We start from the raw sequence: 10,874 nt of genomic DNA on the forward strand, positions 1-10,874 counted from the left end.
AGGTATCCCGTGAGAGACGTCCGGTACGGCATTCCTCTCCTCCACGGAAGCCCGCCGTACTCCAGTCAACGGCCTCTGGTGTCTCCGTCCATGAGCCCATGCAGATCGACCGTGTGCGACAGTCTGAACAACGTCGAGCAGAGCGGCTCGCCAAGGGTCTCTGCTTTTACTGCGGAGAGGGCACACACCTGCTACGCGCCTGTCCAGAGAGGCCGGGAAACTCCAAAGCCTAGGGTTGGTAGGAGAGGCCACCCTAGGTGCTGGGACTCTCTCAGACCCAGTTACATGGACTGTGCAAGTAACAACGGGAGAGACGCGGTTTACGGCTGAGGCGTACCTCGATTCTGGGGCAGCAGGCAATTTCATCCAGCAGGCCACGGTGGACAAGTACCAGGTGCCTGTTACTCCACTCGACAAGCCCCTCGTGATTGCCTCTGTGGATGGGAGACCTCTCTCTGACACCATCTCCTGGATCACCAAACCGCTTGAACTGCGTATCGGTGCTCTGCACACCGAGAACATCGCTCTCTACGTCCTCCCACATATGTCACATCAAATTCTGCTGGGTCTTCCCTGGTTGTGGACACACGAGCCTTCAGTCAGCTGGGGCACTGGTGATATTACTCGATGGGGGCCTTCTTGCCATGAGAGGTGTCTGAAGACCATACAACCCATCCAGCGACCTCCGGTTCCCGAGTCCCTACCGGGACTGCCCTCAGCCTATTGGTCCTTCGTGGACGTCTTTGACAAGAAGGAGTCCGAAGTACTTCCGCCACATCGTCCTTACGATTGTGCCATTGACCTGCTCCCGGGAACTACACCACCTCGAGGACGGATATATCCACTGTCTCCAGCCGAAACAAGGGCCATGTCTACGTACATCACAGAGAGCCTGGCTAAGGAAGTCATCCGGAGATCCTCCTCTCCTGCTGGAGCAGGCTTCTTCTTCGTAAAGAAGAAAGAGGGTGACCTACGCCCATGTATAGACTACCGAGGATTGAACCTAATCACCGTGAAAAACAAGTACCCCTTGCCGCTCATCCCCGAATTGTTTGATCGGCTCAGAGGAGCTCGTGTGTTCACCAAGTTGGATCTTCGGGGTGCCTACAACCTGGTCCGTATCCGCTCAGGGGATGAATGGAAGACCGCGTTCAACACTCGCGATGGGCACTATGAATACTGCGTGATGCCCTTCGGCCTGTGTAACGCACCAGCTGTCTTCCAAGAATTAGTGAACGATGTGTTTCGGGACCTTCTCTACGTCTGTGTGGTGGTATATCTGGACGACATCCTTGTCTTCTCTCCGGACCTCCAGACCCACCGAGAGAACGTGCAACTGGTTCTACAACGACTGAGAGAGAATCGTCTGTACGCCAAGTACGAGAAGTGCGTCTTCGAACAGTCTTCTCTCCCCTTCCTGGGGTACCTCATCACCGATACCGGACTGCAGATGGATCCCAAGAAGGTCTCCTCCATTCTCAACTGGCCTCCTCCTTCTGGACTGAAGGCAATCCAACGCTTTCTGGGATTCGCTAACTATTACCGCCAGTTCATTCCTCACTTCTCGGCTCTGACTGCTCCTCTCTCCGCCTTGACCAAGAAGGGGGCTAATCCAAAGGACTGGTCACCTGCGGCCGACGCCGCGTTTGGCGCTCTAAAGCGAGCCTTTGCCTCCTCTCCTGTACTCCACCGTCCAGAGTTAAACCGCCAGTTCACCTTGGAGGTGGATGCCTCCTCCTCGGGAGCCGGAGCAGTGCTCATGCAGAAGTCCTCCTCCGGGAAGATGGTGACGTGCGGTTTCTTCTCCAAGAGCTTCTCCGCGCCTGAACGCAATTACACCATCGGTGACCGAGAGCTATTGGCGGTCAAACTGGCTCTGGAGGAATGGCGCTATCTTCTGGAAGGAGCAGTGTACCCTGTCATTGTTTACACGGACCACAAAAACCTGGAATACCTGCGGACTGCTCAGCGACTGAACCCACGGCAAGCCAGGTGGTCCTTGTTCTTTGCCCGGTTCGACTTCCAGCTTCATTTCCGACCCGCAAACAAGAATGTACGCGCTGATGCCTTGTCTAGGTCTTTCGTGCCCATGGAACAGGAGGAAGAGACATCTCAACCCATCATCTGTCCAAGCAAGATTATTCCGGTGGCTCCTGTCACCCTGGCCCAGATACCGCCCGGGAAGACCTATGTCTCTGAGACTGACAGGCAAAAAGTGTTACACTGGGGCCATGCCTCGAAAACAGCCGGTCATGCAGGTCAGAAGAAAACATGGAGCGCTATTGTACGTCATTACTGGTGGCCATCCCTGCGCACGGACGTCGCCTCTTTTGTCTCTGCCTGCTCCTCCTGTGCCAGGAACAAGACACCCAAACACCTGCCATACGGCCGTCTTCTGCCTCTGCCCATACCCTCAGTTCCCTGGCAACACATAGCGATGGACTTTATTACGGACTTGCCATTGTCCTCCGGACACACAGTCATATGGGTCGTGGTGGATCGATTCTCTAAAATGGCCCATTTCGTTCCTATGGCTGGACTGCCCTCTGCTCAGGAACTCGCGGACGCCTATATACATCACATCTTCCGCTTGCATGGCTTTCCATCACACATCGTGTCCGACAGAGGAACTCAGTTCACCTCCCGCTTCTGGAGGGCTCTCTGCAAACATCTGGGAGTGACTCTAGACTTTTCATCTGCCTACCATCCTCAGTCTAATGGCCAAGTGGAGAGGGTCAATCAGATATTGACCTCTTTCTTACGTCACTACGTGAACGCCCATCATGACGATTGGTCCACGCTTCTTCCTTGGGCAGAATTCTCCCATAATCACCACGTCAGTGAGTCCTCCTCCAGTTCTCCCTTCCATGTCGTCTACGGACTTCAGCTGTCTGTCCCATTGCCTGTATCCTCGTCCTCGGACATCCCTGCTGCTGATGCAGTACTCCGTGACTTTACTACCATTTGGGACTCAGTTAAGGCGTCCCTTGCACGGGCAACCCTGCGGATGAAGAGACACGCGGACAAGAGACGCCTAGATCCTCCGTGTTTCTCTCCGGGAGATCTCGTCTGGCTTGCTTCCAAGTACATCCGACTGAAGATACCATCCTACAAGCTGGGACCTCGCTACATCGGGCCGTTTAAAGTCCTCGGCAAGATCAATGAGGTTTCCTACAAACTACAGCTCCCGGCCACAATGAGAATACCCAACTCCTTCCACGTCTCTCTGCTCAAGCCGGTTGTCCTTGGTCCCTTCTCCGCTGCCGCCAGCCCGGCTCCTCCTCCTATTGCTGAGGACGACATCTATGCGGAATGGGATATCGTGGCCATGAAGACCGTACGTGGTCGGCAGTTCTTCCTGGTGGACTGGGAGGGGTATGGTCCTGAGGATAGGTCCTGGGAGCCCAGGGAGAACGTGGGCACTCCTCTGATCCGTGCCTTCATATCCCGGTTGCAGGGAGGGGGCGTGGGGGGGGGTACTGTCACGCTCCCCGGGTCCTCGGCTCCCCTCCCCGGGTCCTCTGCTCCGCTCCCCGGGTCCTCAGCTCCGCTCCCCGGCTCACCTGCCATCCTCCCCGCTCTCCAACCTCCGGTGCCCGTCCTTCCCAGGCCCCCTGGTCTCCGCTCCCGGCGCCCGACGGCTTCCCAGGTCCTGGCCGGCTCCCCTGCGTCCTCCTCTCAGCTTCCTTCCCTGGCTTCTGGCACCCGGGCCGCGCGCATGCGCATTAGGGCGCGCGCGCGGTCACTGACCCTTTCTTAAAGGGCCAGTGTCAAATTACAGGAAATGATGCACATAGGTACAGGGTATATAGGGGGTTAATGTCCAAGGGAGCGGGGCCTGTTCTTCGTGTTTTCCCAAGCTAGGAGTCAGGTCTCCTTGTGTTTTGTGAGATACTTACCTCTCTATCTTCTAGAGCCGATCCTGCATCGCCATCCGGTTCTGCTGTGTCTCGAACCCCGAACGCTGTCCATCTGCCATCCTGACAGTCCGTACCATCTCGGATCCCTGCGGTGACCCGTCATCTCGCTCCAACGGTTCCGGACCCCGCCTGACACCATCACGGCTTCCGAACCTGAGCTCCGTCACCCGGACCACCATCAGTGACCTCGTGGTCCCAGGGACTTCTCCATTTTCTCCCAGTGCACGGACTGTCCTGCTACCTACAGTGCTCCGGCTACCGGACTCCTTTCCCTCATCCGGGAGTTCGGCCCAGTGGATCCACCTCCAGGGTCTACCCGTCCATCTGGCCCTAACACTAACACGGTACAAAGATATTTTTTTACTAGTTTCGTTTAATAAGATGACGTCACTGGAAATGAGAACAAAAGAAAAAACTGAGAGTGACTGGACAACTTCTGAACAAATGGCTGAAAATAATGATGAGCGCGCATGCTCGGCATCACTCATTACTCAATGAAGCATCGGGGTGCTCGGGTATTCGCGAAGCTAGGCCAAGTATCGCGGGTGGTCTGATATTTTGTTCATGAAACAATGACCACAATACACAGGCCATTTCCAATCTCTGATTGGCTCTCCAAGGGAATAAAACAATATTCTAAGATGTATTGTGACCAACCACCCCCCCAAAAAAAAATAAGAGTAGGCCAATGATTAATGTTCCATGCTCGTTATTTAAGTTGAGCTCATCCGAGCGTCTGACCAGCTTGAACCGCGTAACGAGCATTTTAGTGCTCACCTATCTCTAGCTGAAATTAGTGCAAGCCTAATCAATACAAGTGAGAAGGTACAGCCAGACTAGAACATGGAGAAATCGGAGGACACTACAAAATAGATGGTAAGGGATCTATCCGGCATGTACCAAACATGAGTGTGAGATGAAAAAAAGCCTCTGAAGAAGCCCCACTTTGAGTGCGATACACGTGGGGTCTCCCCCACTGTGACCTCTTTGGTGCAGGTGTACCACTGCTTATTCCATCTTCACATTGCTGCCACCACAATTCTTGTCATCTATTTCTGTTATGTTAAAGGTTTTGTTTAGGGGGTTCCCCTCGTCACCATCCCCGTGTTCACGCTGGCAGTTCTTTTGTAATTGTCCACAAATCTCTTTATGCACATCTAGTGTTTTATTAGTACATTTACTTTAGTATTGTTGACCAGTTCGTTACCTTTGGTGGTCATTTACATTTCAGTGCTATTTACATTATTGGCCTGCTTGGCTTTTTGTGGTCTTGTGTTTTATACCCAATTGACTGTATTAACTGTTTTTATTGGTGTGTGTTTTCTCTGACTTTGTTACATTTATATTAATAAAATTTACTTTATTATTTGGTGATCATCCATTTGTGGCATACCTTTCTTTTTTAGGTACAGCCAAAATCACATACAGAACCAAAGGGATCAACAAGAGAAAACAAAAGTAAACCACCTGTATGTCTGAAAAGACAATCTCAGCTCTTAGAAGAAGAAGGCCAATAAATGGCTGCAGAGGAAGAAATTAAATTCACGTATGTCAATTAAAGATGCCTGGCACTCACATCGATAAAGATAGTTAACGCAATACAAAATATATTGAAGTGAGGTTCTGTTTTCTGAGAGATTGTCAAGAATAAGGACTTACAGTAGTGCCAAATTGAGCATCACCATAAATATTTTGGAAAAGCCATCGACTTGAGAAAGAGACATTAGGAATTGCTGAAGAGGCTGCATTTAAGTGACTGATCCTTAGCTTTTAAGAAGGGCATGTTGGGATATACAACAGCTGCAGGCTTGTGTTAATAAGGACTATTTGATCAGACAGGAGATGGCGCTGAGTTATTTGATAGAATTTTTTAATATTATTATTATTAATATTTATTTATAGAGCTCCAGTAATTTTATGGTGCTGTACATGAGAAGGGGTTACATACAAAATAAAAAAACAAGTTACAATAGACAGATTGGTACAGAGGGAAGAAGACACTGCCCTTGTGGCCTTACATTCTATAGGATAAGGGGGAGGGAACAGTAGGTGGGGCGATGGTGAGGTGGCAGCTCCAGAGTGGTGGTGAAGCAGTGGGGTCATTGGACGTTGTAGGCATTTCTGAACAGATGAGTTTTCAAGTTCTGTTTGAAGCTTGCAAGTATAGCGGATAATCTGACGTGTTGAGACAGCGAATTCCAGAAGACAGGGGATGCTCGGGAGAAGTCTTGTAAACGGTTGGATGAGGAGTGAATGAGAGAGGAGGAGGGAAGGAGATCTTGGGAGGACCGGAGATTATGTGTTGAAGTGTAGTGGGAGATTAGTTCGGAGATTTATGGAGGTGTGATGCCCTGATAAAATCAGGTTGTCACAGGTGACTGCATTCATCTTCCAGATGCAGGACTCTTTCCTCCTTGTCCTACCAACACAACCCCACACAGGTACAAACACCAGCCACAAAAGCCTAGTCACCCCGCCAGGACAATAGGGACACACGATTGGGCAGGGCCAGGCAGATGGTGACGCCCACCTAGGGGTCCTGAGGTGTTATGGGAGGGAACAAGACAGTCTAGTGCTGACAGAGGAAGCGAGAGGAGTGAAGTGGTAGTTGGGGGTTGTAGCTCCCGGACTACCGGACTACCTGAGCTGACTAGGTGGCAGATCGCAGAGCAGGGCCACAGGCGACTGGGATCCGGTTGCAGGAGACCTTAAGTGGACCGGGGAAGGGTTGTAGCCCGCCGGTGCCGACAGCACGAATTCGGTCTGGAGGCCGTGCACAGTTGGGGTACCTGGACCCTAGGGCGAGGAGAGCTGCAAGCACCTTTCCAATTAACCAGCAGGGGACAAGATTCCAAGTCTTGTCCCACTAGAAGCCCAGATAGAGCGAGACGAAGCCCCACGCGGGGAATAGGGTGTCTGCAAGTGCCTGGGAAAATCCCATGGGTCAGATCTCGCGGGCCACAGCTCCCACAGCAAAGACACCAGTAGTGGACTTTTCCCGTTTCATGCGGACTAGTCAACAAACGAGACACCAAACTAGAGTGCAGGAGGAAGGGCCCCTGTTCTGTTCACCGATGTGCGGGACCCGAGCACACCCCTCCGGAGGCTACCGGTATCCGGCACTTGGTTTACTATCTGGACTCTGTGTGATTCATTCAAAAACAGTGAGTACACCGGTATCATCTGGTCCAGCCTGCAGACTGTGTCCCAGCATTCCACTCCACCTACACCTGGGCCCCGGGACATCACCTCCCCTACGCGTGCAGGGGATACCATCCTGCTGCCCTGGTCCATCAGCCCCGGGTGCCCCATACCAAGGCAACGGCGGTGTCACGAACTATCACTGCAACCCACTGGTGGCGTCACTGACAAACTCTCCCCTGTAAATAACCCCTTTATTGAGTTGTGGGCGATGGGCTGCTGCACGAGCCCCGGATCCGGCTGCCACTCGAGTCACAGCCTCGATCCTGGATCCGAGCGTCTCGAGTAGCCCCCCTGCCATGGTCTGCACCCCCGCCCGCGACAGAGGAGACAGATTATGGATGGCTTTGTAAGTCAGTGTTAGTAGCTTGAATTGGATACGGTGGAGGAGCCAATGGAGGGATTTGCAGTGGGGAGAAGTCGGGTGGTAGTGAGGAGTAAGGAGGATTAGTCGGTCAAGAGAGTTAAGGATGGACTGGAGAGGGGCGAGCGTGTTGCAGTAATCGAAGCGGGAGATGATGAGGGCATGCACTAGCATTTTTGTAGATTGGGAATTGAGATAAGGACAGAGTATGGAAATATTTATTTATTTGAAGACAGCAGGAGCTGGTGAGGGACTGGATGTGTGGTATGAAGGAGAAGGCAGAGTCGAGAGTTACTCTGAGGCACCGAACTTTGGGTACTGGGGAGAGCGTGGTTATACTTAATATTGTACTGATTGAGCCTTGTGTGTGTCATGTCTTTACTGTAATCCACCATGTTGTACAGATGAAGATAATGGTTGTTGGATGTCCCAAGTTAAACAGTTCAATCTCCCACTATGATTCTGCTGAAAGCTGAAATCTGCAGCACCTATGACCACCATTCAACGCTTCTAAGGGTATGTGCGCACGTTGCTTTTTACCTGCTTTTTACCTGCTTTTTTGCTGCTTTTTCTTCTGCGCTGTTTAATGCCAAAATGGATGTGTTCTTCTATTCAAGCAAAGTCTATGGGAATTTGGGTTTCTTGTTCACACTATGTTGTTCAAAATGCTGCCTTTTTGAGGCAGAACTTTGGTCAAAAACTCAGCTTTTCAAAGAAGCAACATGTCAATTGTTTTTGCCATTTGGGTTTTGCACTGCAAAGCTGAGTTTTTGACCAAAGTTCGGCCTCAAAAAGGCAGCATTTTGAACAACATAGTGTGAACAAGAAACCCAAATTCCCATAGACTTTGCTTGAATAGAAGAACACATCCATTTTGGCATTAAACAGCGCAGAAGAAAAAGCAGCAAAAAAGCAGGTAAAAAGCAGGTAAAAAGCAACGTGCGCACATACCCTAAAAGACTGTCTTGGTGACTGAGCAAATGGGTGTCATAAAACCTCCATTGTCCCAGAAGGTAGGAGTTCCTGTCAATATTCCAGGAATGTACTGTATATGATGGGAATACCACATCAAAAACAGTAGTATTCCACATACATATAGCTAAATCCATAAAATAATCGGGTTGTTACAGTGCTTTTTTTCTTCTTCAGTATCAAATCTCTAAAAAGATGGGTGGTGCGGTCCTAATACACAATAACATCACAAAATCGTTCCAGATGCTGAATGAATAAAGATAAGAAAACAACATTATCCACTCAACTGAAGCACATTGCCAAATATTACAAAACTATGTGGATTTTCATTGCACATTATTGTTGCAGGGTGACCTATGGTGTGTGGGATGGTATTAATTCAATGCAAAAAAAATAAATAAAATGAAGATACTTATTGTGCAACTCTTGGCTCCATCTTCATGTATCAGGAAGACGGGACAGATAGGAAACATATACATTTTGTTGTGGGGTCTGAGTGGGTGTGTCCCAACAGGCTCGTAAAGATCGAAACTCCAACGCCATGTGCTTATGAGAGCGACCATCCTTAATATCTCACATCCGTTTACACCATAGAGAAAAAACAAGAAAACCTACAAAAATACATTTATAAGATAACAGTCATTAAAAGAAAGATTCGGAAATTTGAACACAGGATGTAGGAGGAAAGTTTATTATGAGAAAATGACTAAATGGGCAAAGTTGTGTTGTTCTCTAATTAAATTCCATTGTTTGACTTAAGGCTACTTTACACACTGCGATATCGGTCCCGATATCGCTAGTGTGGGTACCCGCCCCCATCTGTTGCGCGACACGGGCAAATCGCTGCCCGTGTCGCACAACAGCCGTCACACATACATACCTGTCCGGCGACGTCACTGTGACGGGCGAACCGCCTCCTTTCTGAGGGGGCGGTCCGTGCGGCGTCACAGCGACATCATTGAACCGCCGCCCAATAGCAGCGGAGGGGCGGAGCTGAGTGGGACGTAACATCCCGCCCACCTCCTTCCTTCCTCATAGCGGCCGGGAGGCATGTAAGGGGAGCTTCCTCGTTCCTGCGGCGTCACACGCAGCGATGTGTGCTGCCGCAGGAACGAGGAACAACCTCGTTACTGCTGCAGTAACGAGATTTGAAAATAGACCCCCATGTCGCCGATTAGCGATTTTGCACGTTTTTGCAACGATGCAAAATCGCTTATCGGTGTCACACGCAACGGCATCGCTAATGCGGCCGGATGTGCGTCACGAATTCCGTGACCCCAACGACTCCGCATTAGCGATGTCGCAGCGTGTATAGCCCGCTTTATCACGGAATGAGCAGTAAGAAGTCTAAGAAATGTAATAATTGACAATTAGTGACTATTTTCTATGCACAGCTTTTTTTTTTTTTTTTTTAATTTTGCTTGGGCCCAATGTATAGGAAAGCTATCAACTGCATTTTCCTGTGCAAAGAGAAAAATGTATGTGGTATATTCCACCTCAATGGAGGTAAATATTACACTTTTTTGCCTTACATTTAGACACTGCGGATGGGATTGAAGTAAAGTGTCAGTCTTTGCTGATGACACCAAACTATGTAGGATATTAAAATTGACCTTGATAGTACAATATTACAAAAAGATCTGGATAAGATGTCAGAATGGGCAGATACTTGGCAAATGAGATTTAATGTTGAGAAATGTAAAGTAATGCACTTAGGTCAGAGTAATCCTATAACTGCGTATACATTAAATGGAAGTAAACTCGGGACTACAGAACAGGAGAAGGACTTGGGTATTCTCATTACAAATAAGCTGAGCAGCAGCACTCAATGTCAGGCAGCAGCTGCTAAAGCAAACAAGATTCTAGAGTGTATAAAAAGAGAGATTAGATCCCGGGATCCCAATGTATTGTTACCCCTCTATAAATCACTTGTAAGGCCACATCTGGAATATGGGATCCAGTTTTGGGCTCCGCATTTTAAGAAGGACATTCAGAAGTTAGAATCAGTTCAAAGGCGGCTAACTAGACTACTACAAGGGATGGAGGCCGCCCATATGATGACAGGTTGGGAAAGTTAGATATGTTTAGCTTAGAAAAAAGACGTCTCAGAGGAGATCTCATGTATATGTATAAATACATGTGTGGTCAATATAAAGGACTGGCACATGACTTACTCCTTCCAAAGACAGTACTAAGGACCAGCGGGCATACACTGAGAATGGAAGAAAAGCGATTCCGACAGCTAAATAGGAAAGGGTTCTTTACAGTTAGAGCAGACAGACTGTGGAATGCCCTACCACAAGAGGTAGTAATGGCAGACACTATAACAGCTTTTAAAAAAGGACTGGATAATTTCCTCAGTACACACAACATTGTTGGTTATAAGTGACTTAGGGACAAAATGTAGAATTGGTGGA

The sequence above is a fragment of the Anomaloglossus baeobatrachus genome, chromosome 6 (genome assembly GCF_048569485.1).
Source record: "Anomaloglossus baeobatrachus isolate aAnoBae1 chromosome 6, aAnoBae1.hap1, whole genome shotgun sequence".
NCBI classification, from domain to species: Eukaryota; Metazoa; Chordata; class Amphibia; order Anura; family Aromobatidae; genus Anomaloglossus; species Anomaloglossus baeobatrachus.